This window comes from Arachis ipaensis, chromosome B7 (genome assembly GCF_059453495.1).
Source record: "Arachis ipaensis isolate K30076 ecotype BB chromosome B7, ASM5945349v1, whole genome shotgun sequence".
Taxonomy (NCBI): Eukaryota; Viridiplantae; Streptophyta; class Magnoliopsida; order Fabales; family Fabaceae; genus Arachis; species Arachis ipaensis.
In genome coordinates, this window is record NC_142442.1 from 28,142,790 (window position 1) to 28,159,708 (window position 16,919).

Below are 16,919 nucleotides of genomic sequence, written 5' to 3' on the forward strand. Positions count from 1 at the left end.
GGAACTCATTTCTGCAATAAACAGATGTACTCTGCTATGGTCCGATATGAAATTAGCCACAAAGTAGCAACTCCATATCATCCTCAGACAAATGGACAGGCTGAAGTCTCTAATAGAGAACAAAAAAGAATCCTGGAACGGACTGTAATTGTCCGTAGAAAGGATTGGGCAAAAAGCTTGGATGATGCTCTGTGGGCATACAGAATAGCATTCAAGACTCCTATAGGAACCTCTCCATATCAGCTTGTGTATGGCAAGGCCTGTCATCTGCCCGTGGAACTGGAACATAAGGCCTACTGGGCCACCAGATTCCTAAACCTGGATGCCAAGTTAGCTGGAGAGAAAAGATTGCTCCAGCTGAATGAGCTAGAGGAATTCAGACTCAATGCTTTTGAAAATGCTAAAATTTATAAGGAGAAAGCAAAAAAGTGGCATGACAAGAAACTGTCATCTAGAGTCTTTGAACCAGGACAGAAGGTTCTGCTGTTTAACTCTAGGCTCAGACTATTCTCCGGGAAATTAAAATCCTGGTGGAAGGGACCATATGTGATTACAAGTGTGTCACCATATGGATAGGTTGAGCTTCAGGATTTTGACTCTGATAAAAAGTTCATTGTTAATGGACAGAGAATCAAACATTATCTTGAAAGCAATTTTGAGCAAGAATGCTCAAAACTAAGGCTGGAATAAAGCTCAGTCAAGGTCCAGCTAAAGACAATAAAGAAGCGCTTGCTGGGAGGCAACCCAACCATTAGCAAGTTATTTATTTTACTTAATACTTAGAGAAGTTTAATATAAATTCTCTTCAAGATTAATCATCAAAAATGAAGGAATTTACAGAGTTACAGAAGGACTTAGGGCAAAAAGCAGAGAAAAGGAGCTCACTGGCAAGAAAACGCCAATAAGGAGCATTTTGGGCCTTTAAACGCCAGAATGGGTACCATTCTGGGTGTTTAACGCCAGAACTGCAGCATCCTGGGCATTTAGAAAAATGCCCAGTAACAAAGGATTTCTGGCGTTTAACGCCAGCCAGGGTACCTGGCTGGGCGTTAAACGCCCACAATGGCCAACTTATGGGCGTTAAACGCCAGAGTGGATACCATTCTGGGCGTTTAACGCCAGAAAGATAGGGGGAGAGGATTTTGTTTTCCACTTCAAAATTTTTCAAATTTTCATGTTTTGACTCATAATTTTCTGCATAATGTTACAATTTTCATCATTCACCTTCAATTTTCCAAAATTTAACAATTTTCTAAATCCCTTTTCAAATTTCTTTCAAATCCTTCCCAAATCTTCTTCAAAAAACTCAAGTATCTTTTCAATTTCTTTCCAAATCTTTTCTAACTCATCATATCATCTCTTAATTCTTAGATGCATCAACAAATTTTCAGATTTAACCTCTTTATATCTTTTCATTTAAAAATCTTATCTTTTTCATATCATGGTTCTATTTCTTTTCACCAATCATATCTTTATGTCATATCTTTTTCAAATTTTCGAAAACCCTCCCCTCCACTTATAAATACACCTTTGGCTATCCCCTCCTCTCCACCATTCGAATTTGCATCTCCTTCTCTCTCCCCTTCCCTTTCTTTTGCTTGAGGGCAAGCAAACCTCTAAGTTTGGTGTGTTTTTCCGTGACCACCGAGCTAAGACTCATTAAGATCATGGCCCCTGAGGAAAAACAAACCAATTCAAAGACAAGAAAGAGAATACTCCAAAGAGTCTTTGGAATCAAGAAAGGTTCTTAACCAAAGAACATGCAGACCATTACCACAAAATAATGGGTCTGAGGTCAGTGATCCCAGAAGTTAAATTCGAGCTGAAAGAAGACAAATATCCGGAGATCCAAGAGCAAATTCGAAACAGAGGATGGGAAATTTTAGCTAATCCTAAAACAAGGGTTGGAAGAAACATGGTTCAGGAATTCTATTCAAATCTGTGGCTGACAGATAAGCAGAGAATAACTGGAACCGCCTTCCATACCTACCGAACCATGGTCAGAGGGAGGATTATTTACTTCCATCTGGACAAAATAAGAGAGGTCTTCAAATTGTCTCAACTACAAGATGATCCAGAATCCTTTAATAGGAGAATGGTGAGAGAAGATAAGGGGCTGGACCAAGTTCTAGAGGACATATGCCTCCCTGGAACTAAGTGGATAACCAATTCAAAAGGTGTCCCAAACCAACTCAAGAGAGGAGATCTCAAACCAGTCGCAAGAGGCTGGTTGGACTTCATAGGGCGTTCCATACTGCCCACTAGTAACCGATCTGAGGTCACTGTCAAAAGAGCAGTGATGATTCCTTGTATTATGCTGGGAAACGAAGTGGAGATTCATCATCTGATTTCTTGTGAGATTTACACAATTGCAAACAAGAACTCCATTGAAGCCAAACTGGCATACCCAAGCTTAATTTCTCTGCTATGTAAAGATGCTGGGGTGAGGATGGGAGTAGATGAATTCATCCCAATCGAACATCCAATCACCAAGAAGTCAATGGAAGGACAACAAGTGCAAGACAACTCCATCAAAAGGAGGGCGCAGGAGTTCCTCCCAGAAATCCCGAAAATTGACTACTGGACCCGCTTAGAAGCATCTGTCGCCAAGCTGCAAGAAGCTATGGATCAACTTAAGGAAGAGCAGCAGAATCAAAACTGCATGCTTTGTAAGCTGCTTAAGGAATAGGAGAAGCAGGGGCGTGAGCTACAGGAGCTGAAGCGCCAGAAGCTCTCCCTTGAAGGATCAAACACCCCACAGATTGAAGGAGCATCCACTTCTCAAAATCAAGGTTGTTGAGTCCTAACTTTGTGATAACCTTTATTATTAGGAATCTATTTTAAGAGTCATTTAATTTTCTGTTTTTAATTTTCTGTCTTCTATTATTATTGGTCTGCTCTTATATTTATTTTTGAGTCTTCTTTTTATTCCATGATTAATAAAATTTAAAGTCTATGTCTTAAAGCTATGAATGTCCTATGACTCCATCACCTTTCTTAAATGAAAAATGTTTTTAATTGCAAAAGAAAAAGAAGTACATGAATTCCGAATTTTAAAACAGATTAATTATTTTGATGTGGTGGCCATACTTTTTGTTTTCTGAATGAATGCTTGAACAGTGCATATTTTTGAATTTGTTGTTTAAGAATGTTAAATTTTTGGCTCTTGAAAGAATGATGGAAAAGGAGAAATGTTATTGATAATCTGAAAAATCATAAAAATGATTCTTGAAGCAAGAAAAAGCAGTGAATACAAAGCTTGCAGAAAAAAAAAGAGGCAAAAAATAAAAAAAAAAAGAAAGAGAAGGAAAAAGCAAGCAGAAAAAGCCAATAACCCTTTAAACTAAAAGGCAAGGGTAAAATAAAAAGGATCCAAGGCTTTGAGCATCAGTGGATAGGAGGGCCCACAGGAATAAAATCCTGGCCTAAGCGGCTAAACCAAGCTGTCCCTAACCATGTGCTTGTGGCGTGAAGGTGTCAAGTGAAAAGCTTGAGACTGAGCGGTTAAAGTCGTGGTCCAAAGCAAAAAGAGTGTGCTTAAGAGCTCTGGACACCTCTAATTGGGGACTCTAGCAAAGCTGAGTCATAATCTGAAAAGGTTCACCCAGTTATGTGTCTATGGCATTTATGTATCCGGTGGTAATACTGGAAAACAAAATGCTTAGGGTCACGGCCAAGACTCATAAAGTAACTGTGTTCAAGAATCAACATTCTGAACTAGGAGAATCAATAACACTATTTGAATTCTGAGTTCCTATAGATGCCAATCATTCTGAGCTTCAAAGGATAAAGTGAGATGCCAAAACTGTTCAGAAGCAAAAAGCTAATAGCCCCGCTCATCTAATTAAGACTGATCTTCATAGATGTCTTCAAAATTTAATGTATATTCTCTTCTTTTTATCCTACTTTATTTTTAGTTGCTTGGAGACAAGCAACAATTTAAGTTTGGTGTTGTGATGAGCAGATAATTTATACGCTTTTTGGCATTGTTTTTAGTATATTTTTAATATATTTTAGTTAGTTTTTATTATGTTTTTATTAGTTTTTAATTAAAAATCACATTTCTGGACTTTACTATGAGTTTGTGTGTTTTTCTGTGATTTCAGGTACTTTCTGGCTGAAATTGAGGGACCTGAGCAAAAATCTGATTCAGAGGCTGAAAAGGGACGGCAGATGCTGTTGGATTCTGAACTTCCTGCACTCGAAGTGAATTTTCTGGAGCTACAGAAGCCCAATTGGCGCGCTCTCAATTGCGTTGGAAAATAGACATCCTGGGCTTTCCAGCAATATATAATACTCTATACTTTGTCTGAGATTTGATGGCCCAAACCGGCGTTCTAAGTCAGCATAAAAATTCTAGCGTCAAAACGTCAGAACTGGCATAAAAGCTGGAGTTAAATGCCCAAACTAGCACAAAAGCTGGCGTTTAACTCCAAGAAAAGTCTCTACACGTGAAAGCTTCAATGCTCAACCCAAGCACACACCAAGTGGGCCCCAGAAGTAGATTTCTGCATCATTCACTCATTTCTATAAACCCTAGGTCACTAGTTCATTATAAATAGGACCTTTTGCTATTGTATTTTCATCTCATGACACTCTACACGTTTCATATTGTATCTTCTACGGCATGAGTCTCTAAACCCCATGGTTGGAGGTGAGGAGCTCTGCTGTGTTTTGATGAATTAATGCAATTACTACTGTTTTCCATTCAATCACGCTTGTTTCTATTCTAAGATATTCATTCGCAATTCAACCTGATGAATGTGATGATCCGTGACACTCATCATCATTCTCACCTATGAACGTGTGCCTGATAACCACCTCCGTTCTACATGCAATCAAGCTTGAATGTGTATCTCTTGGGTTTCTAATCTAAGATTGGAACCTTCGTGGTATAGGCTAGAATTATTGGCGGTCATTCCTGAGACCCGGAAAGTCTAAACCTTGTCTGTGGTATTCTGAGTAGGATCTGGGAAGGGATGAATGTGACGAGCTTCAAACTCACGAGTGCTGGGCGTAGTGACAGACGCAAAAGGATCAATGGATCCTATTCCAACATGAGTGAGAACCGACAGATGATTAGCCGTGCGGTGACAGCGCATTTGGACCATTTTCACTGAGAGGATGGATGGTAGCCATTGACAACAGTGATCCACCAACATACAGCTTGCCATGGAAGGAGCCTTGCGTGCATGAAGAAGAAGACAATAGGAAAGAAGAGATTCAGAAGATAGAGTATCTCCAAAACCTCAACCTGTTCTCCATTACTGCAAAACAAGTATTTATTTCATATTCTTTTACTTTTTACAATTAAATCTGAGAAGTATTGATATCCTGACTAAGAGTTACAAGATAACCATAGCTTGCTTCAAGCCGACAATCTCCATGGGATCGACCCTTACTCACGTAAGGTATTACTTGGACGACCCAGTGCACTTGCTGGTTAGTTGTGCGGAATCGCAAAAGTGTGATTGTAATTTCGTGCACCACACGTGCACGCGTCGCTGAGCAAATCTTCAAATCACGCATACGCGTCAGTCACGCGCATGCGTCGCCATGGAAAGCTCTAAATCACGCGCATGCATCAGTCACGCGTGCGCGTCGCTCCTCGCTGCCATCTCCTTTGCTTCTTGTGCTGCAGAAACTCCATCAAATCCAGCCGAATGCTACCTAAAATAAACAAAATTGCAAAAGATTCAAAGTAGCATCCATATAGGCTCAAAGATAATTAATTCCTTATTAAACTCAACAAATTAGATACAAATTCACTAGGAAAAGATAGGAAAGATGCTCACGCATCACATGCCACGCTCCCAACCATGCTCACTTTGGTAAGTGCCAATAAGAACACCCCTGGGAAAAGAGGCAGCGCTCACTTAGGTGCTCACTTGGAGAGCGCCCTCGATTCTGGAAGTTGGAGATTTTGGAAGTGTGCCTACGCACAAAATAGGCATTTTCAAAGAAGTGTGCGCCGCACAAGCTTGTGCGCACTCATAAAAGGGTGATTCTGGCGCTCTCAATGGCGCTCTCCTCCACGCTCGTGTTGGCGAGCGCCTTCGATACTTCACGAAGGAAAATTTGAGGTTTGTGCATATGCACAACCTAGTGTGCATACGCATAATAGTGGTTTTTGCAAGTGTGTGTACGCCCAAGCAAGCGTGCATATGCACAAAAAGAAAAATGGCCAGTTCATGCTTTCATGCACGCTCGATGCAGCAGCGGCCAAGTGAGCGCCAATACATGCAAAGTGACCCCTGGAGCATCATTTTGGTTCAATTAAATTCACTCCAAGTCCACTTAAACTGCAAGCAAGTAATCCCACAATTGTCAACCAATCAAAGCCACAAGAAGCATCTAGAATAGTTAATTTTTATTTGATTGTAATTTGCTTTCAATTTCATTTGTGTTTGTAATTTAGGAGAGCCTATATATAAGTCTTAGTTTCCAGATTTGAGGACATCCATTTTGGGAGGGGTCTTCGGACTCTCCCTTCACACACTTCACATTTTTCTTGTCTTCATTTTCTTTCATACCCACTTTTGTAAATATTTTAGTTATGAATTACTAACTCTCTCCATTGGGAAAAAGAGCTCTATTACAATTTAATGGATTAATATGTTTTTCTTCTTCTTCTTCTTCTTCTTCTTCTTCTCTTCATATCTCTTTGATTTACTAGAAAGATTTTTTTTTCTTCATTCAAGAACTCAATTATCTTGGAAAAGAGATTGAGTTCATATGGATTCTATGTGATCCTTGGGAAAGGGATCATAGAGTCATGCTTGAAAATCTTTCTCACACTTGAATAGATTTGGGTTTGGGTTGGATATTGTGACATGTAATCTTCCCAATACTTGGATCTAGTAGAGTATGTGGTATAATCAGGGACCAAGCTTCATCTCTTTTTATGAGCAATTAGATCAAGAAATTGGCAATTGATCAAGCTTAGAGAGATTGAATTACCAAGGGATTTGAATTCAATCACTCATGATTGCCAAGAGATCAATGAGTTGCATGATTGAGGAAGAGATGAAAATGTGTTGATTCGGAGAATGCAATATCTCTTGATCCCAATGTGCATTTTATTTTTACTTCTATTATTTTACCTTTCCGTCATTTACTTTTTAGCACTTTACTTTCTTGTACTTTACATTTATGTCATTTACCTTCCTGAACTTTATTGCTTTCTTTTACTTTCATGCCATTTATATTCTGGTGCACGAAATTGTGATCATCAACAATGGCGCCAAAGACTTGGAGCTCTCAAACATGAATCACACTTTGTCACAATTCCGCACAACTAACCAGCAAGTGCACTGGGTCGTCCAAGTAATACCTTACGTGAGTAAGGGTCGATCCCACGGAGATTGTTGGCTTGAAGCAAGCTATGGTCATCTTGTAAATCTCAGTCAGGCGGATTCAAATGGTTATGGAGTTTAAGGTGATGAAAATAAACATAAAATAAAGATAGAGATACTTATGTAATTCATTGGTGGATTTTAGATAAGCGTATGAAGATGCTCTGTTCCCCTTGAACCTCTGCTTTCCTATTGCCTTCTTCCAATCATTCATACTCCTTTCCATGGCAAGCTTTATGTTGGGCATCACCGTTGTCAATGGCTACATCCCGTCCTCTCAGTGAAAATGGTCCTGATGCTCTGTCACAACATCGGCTAATCAGCTGTCGGTTCTCGATCATGTCGGAATAGGATCCATTGATCCTTTTGCGTCTGTCACACGCCCCACAATCGCGAGTTTGAAGCTCGTCACAGTCATCCCTTTCCAAATCCTACTCAGAATACCACAGACAAGGTTTAGACATTCCGGATCTCAGGAATGGCCGCCAATAATTCTAGCCTATACCACGAAGGTTCCAATCTTAGATTAGAAACCCAAGATATATGCATTCAAGCCATTGCTAGTAGAACAGAGGTGGTTGTCAGGCACATGTTCATAGGTGAGAATGATGATGAGTGTCACGGATCATCACATTCATCAAGTTGAAGAACGAATGAATATCTTGGAGAAGAAATAGACTTGATTTGAATAGAAAAACAATAGTACTTGTATTAATTCATGAAGAACAGCAGAGCTCCACACCTTAATCTATGGTGTGTAGAAACTCTACCGTTGAAAATACATAAGAACAAGGTTCAGGCATGGCCATGAGGCCAGCCCCCCAAAACGTGTCTAAGATAGCATAAGACTTATCAAAGATATAAAATACAATAGTATAGGGTCCTATTGATAGAGAACTAGTAGCCTAGGGTTTACAGAAATCAGAAATTAATGCAGAAATCTTCTTCCGGGCCCACTTGATGTGTGCTTGGGCTGAGCATTGAAGCTTCCATGTGTAGAGACTTTTCTTGGAGTTAAACGCCAGCTTTTGTGCCAGTTTGGGCGTTTAACTCCAGCTTTTGTGCCAGTTTCGAAGTTAAACGCTAGAATTCTTGAGCTGACTTGGAACGCCTGTTTGGGCCATCAAATCTCGGAAAAAGTATGGACTATTATATATTGCTGGAAAGCCCAGGATGTCTACTTTCCAACGCAATTGAGAGCGTGCCAATTGGGCTTCTGTAGCTCCAGAAAATTTATTTTGAGTGCAGGGAGGTTAGAATCCAACAGCATCTGCAGTCCTTTTTCAGCCTCTGAATCAGATTTTTGCTCAGGTCCCTCAATTTCAGCCAGAAAATACCTGAAATCACAGAAAAATACACAAACTCCTAGTAAAGTCCAGAAGAGTGATTTTTATTTAAAAACTAATAAAAATATAATAAAAACTAATAAAAATATACGAAAAACATACTAAAAATAATGCCAAAAAGCGTATAAATTATCCGCTCATCACAATACCAAACTTAAATTGTTGCTTGTCCCCAAGCAACTGAAAATCAAATAGGATCAAAAAAAGAGAATATACTATGAATTCCAAAAACATCTATGAAGATCAGTATTAATTAGATGAGCGGGGCTTTTAGCTTTTTGCTTCTGAACACTTTTGGCATCTCACTTTATCCCTTGAAGTTTAGAATGATTGGCATCTATAGGAACTCAAAATCCAGATAGTGTTATTGATTCTCCTAGTTAAGTATGTTGATTCTTGAATACAGCTACTTTATGAGTCTTGGCCGTGGCCCTAAGCACTTTGTTTTCTAGTATTACCACCGGATACATAAATGCCACAAATACATAACTGGGTGAACCTTTTCAGATTGTGACTCAGCTTTGCTAGAGTCCCTAATTAGAGGTGTCCAGGGTTCTTAAGCACACTCTTCTTTTTTCTTTGGACCTCGACTTTAACCGCTCAGTCTCAAGTTTTCACTTGACACCTTCATTCCACAAGCACATGATTAGGGACAGCTTGGTTTAGCCGCTTAGGCCAGGATTTTATTCCTGTGGGCCCTCCTATCCACTGATGCTCAAAGCCTTGGATCCTTTTTATCACCCTTGCCTTTCGGTTTAAAGGGGTATTGGCTTTTTCTGCTTGCTTTTCTCTCTCTCTTTTTTTTGCAAGCTTTTCACTGCTTTTTCTTGCTTCAAGAATCAATTTTATGATTTTTCAGATCATCAGATAACATTTCTCCTTTTTCTTTCACTCTTTCAAGAGCCAACAATTTTAACATTCATAAACAATAAAATTCAAAAATATGCACTGTTCAAGCCTTCATTCAGAAAAACAATAGTATTACAACCACATCAAGATAATTAAACTATTTTAAAATTTAAAATTCATGCAGTTCTTTTTCTTTTTCAATTAAAAACATTTTTCATTTAAGAAAGGTGATGGATTCATTTTCATAGCTTTAAGGCATAGACACTTAGACACTAATGATCATGTAATAAAGACACAAACATAAATCATAAAGCACAATTTTCGAAAAACAGAAAATAAAGAACAAGGAAATTAAAGAACGGGTCCACCTTAGTGATGGCGGCTTGTTCTTCCTCTTGAAGATCTTATGGAATGCTTGAGCTCCTCAATGTCTCTTCCTTGCCTTTGTTGCTCCTCTCTCATGGTTCTTTGATCTTCTCTAATTTCATGGAGGAGGATGGAATGCTCTTGGTGCTCCACCCTTAGTTGTCCCATATTGGAACTTAATTCTCCTAGGGAGGTATTGATTTGCTCCCAATAGTTTTATGGAGGAAAATGCATCCCTTGAGGCATCTCAGGGATTTCATGATGAGGAATTTCCTCATGCTCTTGATGAGGTTCTCTTATTTGCTCCATCCTTTTCTTAGTGATGGGCTTTTCCTCATCAATGAAAATGTCTCCCTCTATGTCAATTTCAACCGAATTGCAAAGGTGACAAATGAGATGAAGGAAGGCTAACCTTGCCAAAGGAGAGGACTTTTCTGCCACTTTGTAGAGTTCTTGGGATATAACCTCATGAATTTCTACTTCCTTTCCAATCATGATGCTATGGATCATGATTGCCCGGTCTATAGTAGCTTCAGACCGGTTGCTAGTGGAAATGACTGAGCGTTGGATGAACTCCAACCATCCCCTAGCCACGGGCTTGAGGTCATGCCTTCTTAGTTGAACCGGCTTCCCTCTTGAATCTCTCTTCCATTGAGCGCCCTCTTCACAGATGTCCATGAGGACTTGGTCGAACCTTTGATCAAAGTTGACCCTTCTAGTGTAGGGGTGTGCATCTCCTTGCATCATGGGCAAGTTGAATGCCAACCTTACATTTTCCGGAATAAAATCTAAGTATTTTCCCCGAACCATTGTAAGCCAATTCTTAGGGTCCGGGTTCACACTTTGATCATGGTTCTTGGTGATCCATGCATTGGCATAAAATTCTTGAACCATTAAGATTCCGACTTGTTGAATGGGGTTGGTGAGAACTTCCCAACCTCTTCTTCGGATCTCATGTCGGATTTCCGGATATTCGCCCTTTTTGAGCTTAAAAGGGACTTCGGGGATCACCTTCTTCTTGGCCACAACTTCATAGAAGTGGTCTTGATGCACCCTTGAGAGAAATCTCTCCATCTCCCATGACTCGGAGCTGGAAGCTTTTGCCTTCCCTTTCCTCTTTCTAGAGGTTTTTCCGGCCTTTGGTGCCATTAATGGTTATGAAAAAACAAAAAATCTTTAGCTATTACCACACCAAACTTAGAAGGTTGCTCGTCCTCGAGCAAAAGAAGAAAGTAGAAGAAGAAGAAATAGAGGAGATGGAGGGGGCTTTGTGTTTCGGCCAAGGGGGATAGGTAGTGTGTATGTTGTGTGAAAATGAAGGAGTGAAGATGGGTTTATATAGGAGTGGAGGGGGGGTATGGTTCGGCCATGATGGGTGGGAAAGTGGTTTAAATTTGAATTGTGAGGTAGATGGGGTTTCATGAAGGATGGATGTGAGTGGTGAAGAGAATGGTGGGATTTGATAGGTGAGGGATTTTTGGGGAAGAGGTATTGAGGTGATTGGTGAATGGGTGAAGAAGAGAGAGAGTGGTGGGGTAGGTGGGGGTCCTGTGGGGTCCACAGATCCTGAGGTGTCAAGGATATCTCATCCCTGCACCAAGTGGCGTGCAAAACGCCCTTTTCTGCCAATCCTGGCATTAAACGCAGGCTGCTGCCCATTTCTGGTGTTTAACGCCAGCTTCTTGCCCATTCCTGGCGTTAAACGCCAGTCTGGTGCCCTTTTCTGGCGTTAAACGCCCAGAATGGTGCCAGAATGGGCGTTTAACGCCCATTCTGCTACCTTTACTGGCGTTTAAACGCCAGTAAATATCTCCTCCAGGGTGTTCTGTTTTTCATTCTGTTTTTCACTTTGTTTTTGCTTTTTCAATTATTTTTGTGACTTCACATGATCATCAACCTACAGAAAACATAAAATAACAAAAGAAAATAGAAATATAACATAGATAAGTAAAAATTGGGTTGCCTCCCAACAAGCGCTTCTTTAATGTCAATAGCTTGACAGTGGCTCTCATGGAGCCTCACAGATGTTTAGAGCAATGTTGGAACCTCCCAACACCAAACTTAGAGTTTGAATGTGGGGGTTCAACACCAAACTTAGGGTTTGGTTGTGGCCTCCCAATACCAAACTTAGAGTTTGATTGTGGGGGCTCTGTTTGACTCTGTATTGAGAGAAGCTCTTCGTGCTTCCTCTCCATGGTGATAGAGGGATATCCTTGAGCTTTAAACACAAGGGGGTCTCCATTCGCTTGAATGATCAATTCTCCTCTGTCAACATCAATCACAGCTTTTGTTGTGGCTAGGAAGGGTCTGCCAAGGATGATGGATTCATCCATATACTTCCCAGTCTCTAGGACTATGAAATCAGCAGGGATGTAATGGCCTTCAACTTTTACCAAGACATCCTCTACAAGTCCATAAGCCTGTTTCTTTGAATTGTCTGCCATCTCTAGTGAGATTCTTGCAGCTTGTACCTCAATGATCCCTAGCTTCTCCATTACAGAGAGAGACATAAGGTTTATGCTTGACCCTAGGTCACACAGAGCCTTCTCAAAGGTCATGGTGCCTATGGTACAAGGGATTGAGAACTTTCCAGGGTCATATCTCTTTTGAGGTAATCTCTGCCTAGTCAAGTCATCCAGTTCTTTGATGAGCAATGGAGGTTCATTCTCCCAAGTATCATTACCAAATAACTTGTCATTTAGCTTCATGATTGCTCCAAGGTACTTAGCAACTTGCTCTTCAGTGACATCTTCATCCTCCTCAGAGGAAGAATACTCATCAGAGCTCATGAATGGAAAAAGTAAATTTAATGAAATCTCTATGGTCTCAGAATGAGCCTCAGATTCCCATGGTTTCTCATTAGGGAACTCCATGGAGGTCAGTGGGCGTCCATTGAGGTCTTTCTCAGTGGGAATTACTACCTCTTCCTCCTCTCCATGTTCGGCCATGTGAGATGTGGTTATGGCCTTCCACTCTCTTTTTGGATTCTCTTCTGTATTGCTTGGGAGAGTGCTAGGAGGGAGTTTAGTAATTTTCTTACTCAGCTGACACAATTGTGCCTCCAAATTTCTAATGGAGGACCTTGTTTCAGTCATGAAACTTTGAGTGGTTTTGATTAGATCAGAGACAATGGTTGTTAAGTCAGAGGGGTTTTGCTTAGAATTTTCTGTCTGTTACTGAGAAGATGATGGAAAAGGCTTGCTATTGCTAAACCTGTTTCTTCCACCATTATTGTTGTTGAAACCTTGTTGAGGTCTCTGTTGATCCTTCCATGAGAGATTTGGATGATTTCTTCATGAAGGATTATAGGTGTTTCTATAGGGTTCTCCCATGTAATTCACCTATTCCATTGCTGGATTCTCAGGATCATAAGCTTCTTCTTCAGAGGAAGCTTCCTTAGTACTGCCTGTTGCTGCTTGCATTTCAGACAGACTCTGAGAAATTATATTGACTTGTTGGGTCAATATTTTATTCTGAGCCAGTATGGCATTCAGAGTATCAATCTCAAGAACTCCTTTCTTCTGAGTTGTCCCATTATTCACAGGATTCCTTTCAGAAGTGTACATGAATTGGTTATTTGCAACCATTTCAATGAGTTCTTGAGCTTCTGCAGGCGTCTTCTTCAGATGAAGAGATCCTCCAGCAGAGCTATCCAATGACATCTTGGATAGTTCAGACAGACCATCATAGAAGATTCCTATGATGCTCCATTCTGAAAGCATGTCAAAAGGGCACCTTCTGATCAATTACTTGTATCTCTCCCAAGCTTCATAGAGGGACTCACTATCCTTCTGTCTAAAGGTTTGGACTTCCACTCTAAGCTTACTCAATTTTTGAGGTGGAAAGAACTTTGCCAAGAAGGCATTGACTAGCTTTTCCCAAGAGTTCAGGCTTTTCTTAGGTTGTGAATCCAACCATGTTCTAGCTCTGCCTCTTACAGCAAAAGGAAAGAGCATAAGTCTGTAGACTTCAGGGTCAACCCCATTGGTCTTGATAGTGTCACAGATTTGCAAGAACTCAGCTAAGAACTGATGAGGATCTTCCAATGGAAGTCCATGAAACTTGCAATTCTGTTGCATTAGAGAAATTAATTGAGGCTTAAGCTCAAAGTTGTTTGCTCCAATGGCAGGGATTGAGATGCTTCTCCCATAGAAATCAGGAGTAGGTGCAGTAAAGTCACCAAGCACCTTCCTTGTATTGTTGGCATTGTTGTTGTTTTCGGCTGCCATGGTTTCTTCTTCTTTGAAGAGTTCTGTTAGGCCCTCTAAAGAGAATTGCTCTTTAGCTTCTCTTAGCTTTCTCTTCAAGGTCCTTTCATGTTCAGGATCAGCTTGAACAAGTATGCCTTTATCTTTGCTCCTGCTCATATGAAAGAGAAGAGAACAAGAAAGTAGGGAATCCTCTATGTCACAGTATAGAGATTCCTTGAGGTATCAGAGGAAAAGAAGAATAGAAGGAGGAGGTGGAGAAGAGGGAATTCAAACTTATCAAGAGGGACAGAGTTCGAATTGCACCTTGATGAGGAGTCTTAGTCCCTTAAATAGAAGGATGTGAGATGAGGGGAAGAATTTTCGAAAATTAAAGTAAAAGATTTTGAAATAATTAAAAGAAATTTTGAAATTTTGATTGAGATTTTCGAAAATTAAGTTTGGGAAAGAAATTAAGTGATTTTGAAATTAGAAATAAAAAAGATATGATTGAAAATTAATTTTGAAAAAGATGTGATTGAAAAGATATGATTGAAAAGATATGATTGAAAATCAATTTAGAAAAAGAAAGTTTTTAAAATTAAAGTTGATTACTTGACTAACAAGAAATTAAAAGATATGATTCTAAAATTTAAAGTTTGATCCTTTCTTAATAGGCAAGTAACGACTTGAAAATTTTTGAAGTAAATCTTGAATTGGAGCAAGGATTTTTGAAAATAGTAAAAATAAATATAAAAAGGAAAGAAATTAATTTTGAAAGAGATATGATTGAAAAGATATGATTTGAAAAAGATTTGATTTTGAAAAATTATGAAAACTTGAAAAAAATGTGAATTAAAAACAAAATCTTCCCTCTAGTGTCATCCTGGCGTTAAACGCCCAGCCAGGTACCCTGGCTGGCGTTTAAACGCCAGTTTTCCTTCTTCACTGGGCATTTTGAACGCCCAGCTTTTTCTGTTTGATTCCTCTGCTGAATGTTTTGAATCTTCAATTCTCTGTATTATTGACTTGAAAAGACATAGTTTTTAAAAAAATATTTTTGAATTTTTGATGATGATAATCAATAAAAAATGCAACTAAGATCAAATAAACAATGCATGCAAGACACCAAACTTAAAATTTTGTATACTAAGGACTATAACAATGTAAAAATGCATGTAAGAAACAACAAAATATACAAAACAAGAGAATTTGAAGATCAAAGCAATGAAATCATCAAGAACAACTTGAAGATCAATGAAGAACAATATGTATAAATTTTTGAAAATCAGAAGGATAAAGACATGCAATTGACACCAAACTTAAAATTAGACAATAGACTCAAACAAGAAACATAAAATATTTTTGGTTTTTATGGTTTTATAAATTTTTTTGTGATTTTCGAAACTTATATGGAAAAGAAAATAAAGAGAATCAAAACTTTTAATAAGAATTCCAGGAATCATGCAATGTTAGTCTAAAGCTTCAGTCTAAAAAGATTAGACATGTTTGGCCAAGCTTCAGCAAGACATTACATTCAACAGCTAAATTGATGAGAATCAATCAGCTTTTGTGATGATAAGAACATCACCTTGAAACTCTAGAATTCATTCTTAAAAATTCTGAAAAGTACCTAATCTAAGCAACAAGATGAACCGTCAGTTGTCCAAACTCGAACAATCCCCGGCAACGGCGCTAAAAACTTGGTGCACAAAATTGTGATCATCAACAATGGCGCCAAATACATGGAGCTCTCAAACGTGAATCACACTTTGTCACAATTCTACACAACTAATCAGCAAGTGCACTGGGTCGTCCAAGTAATACCTTACGTGAGTAAGGGTCGATCCCACGGAGATTGTCGGCTTGAAGCAAGCTATGGTCATCTTGTAAATCTCAGTCAGGCGGATTCAAATGGTTATGGAGTTTAAGGTGATGAAAATAAACATAAAATAAAGATAGAGATACTTATGTAATTCATTGGTGGATTTCAGATAAGCGTATGGAGATGCTTTGTTCCCCTTGAACTTCTGCTTTTCTATTGCCTTCTTCCAATCATTCATACTCCTTTCCATGGCAAGCTTTATGTTGGGCATCACCGTTGTCAATGGCTACATCCCGTCCTCTCAGTGAAAATGGTCCTTTTGCTCTGTCACAACATCGGCTAATCAGCTGTCGGTTCTCGATCATGTCGGAATAGGATCTATTGATCCTTTTGCGTCTGTCACACGCCCCACAATCGCGAGTTTGAAGCTCGTCACAGTCATCCCTTCCTAGATCCTACTCAGAATACCACAGACAAGGTTTGGACTTTCCGGATCTCAGGAATGGCTGCCAATAATTCTAGCATATACCACGAAGGTTCCAATCTTAGATTAGAAACCCAAGAGATATGCATTCAAGCCATTGCTAGTAGAACAGAGGTGGTTGTCAGGCACATGTTCATAGGTGAGAATGATGATGAGTGTCACGGATCATCACATTCATCAAGTTGAAGAACGAATGAATATCTTGGAGAAGAAATAGACTTGAGTTGAATAGAAAAACAATAGTACTTGTATTAATTCATGAAGAACAGCAGAGCTCCACACCTTAATCTATGGTGTGTAGAAACTCCACCGTTGAAAATACATAAGAACAAGGTTCAGGCATGGCCATGAGGCCAGCCCCCCAAAACGTGTCTAAGATAGCATAAGACTTATCAAAGATATAAAATACAATAGTATAGGGTCCTATTTATAGAGAACTAGTAGCCTAGGGTTTACAGAAATCAGTAATTAATGCAGAAATCTTCTTCCGGGCCCACTTGGTGTGTG

At 39.4% G+C, this 16,919-nt stretch overlaps 1 non-coding gene across 1 annotated transcript; it reads left to right on the forward strand.

The window, feature by feature from the left end:
- Positions 1–13,632: 13,632 nt before the first annotated feature.
- LOC148550671 (small nucleolar RNA R71) lies at positions 13,633–13,740 on the forward strand. The gene has a single exon (XR_015892771.1). It is a non-coding gene; the product is annotated as a small nucleolar RNA R71 (small nucleolar RNA).
- Positions 13,741–16,919: the final 3,179 nt, after the last annotated feature.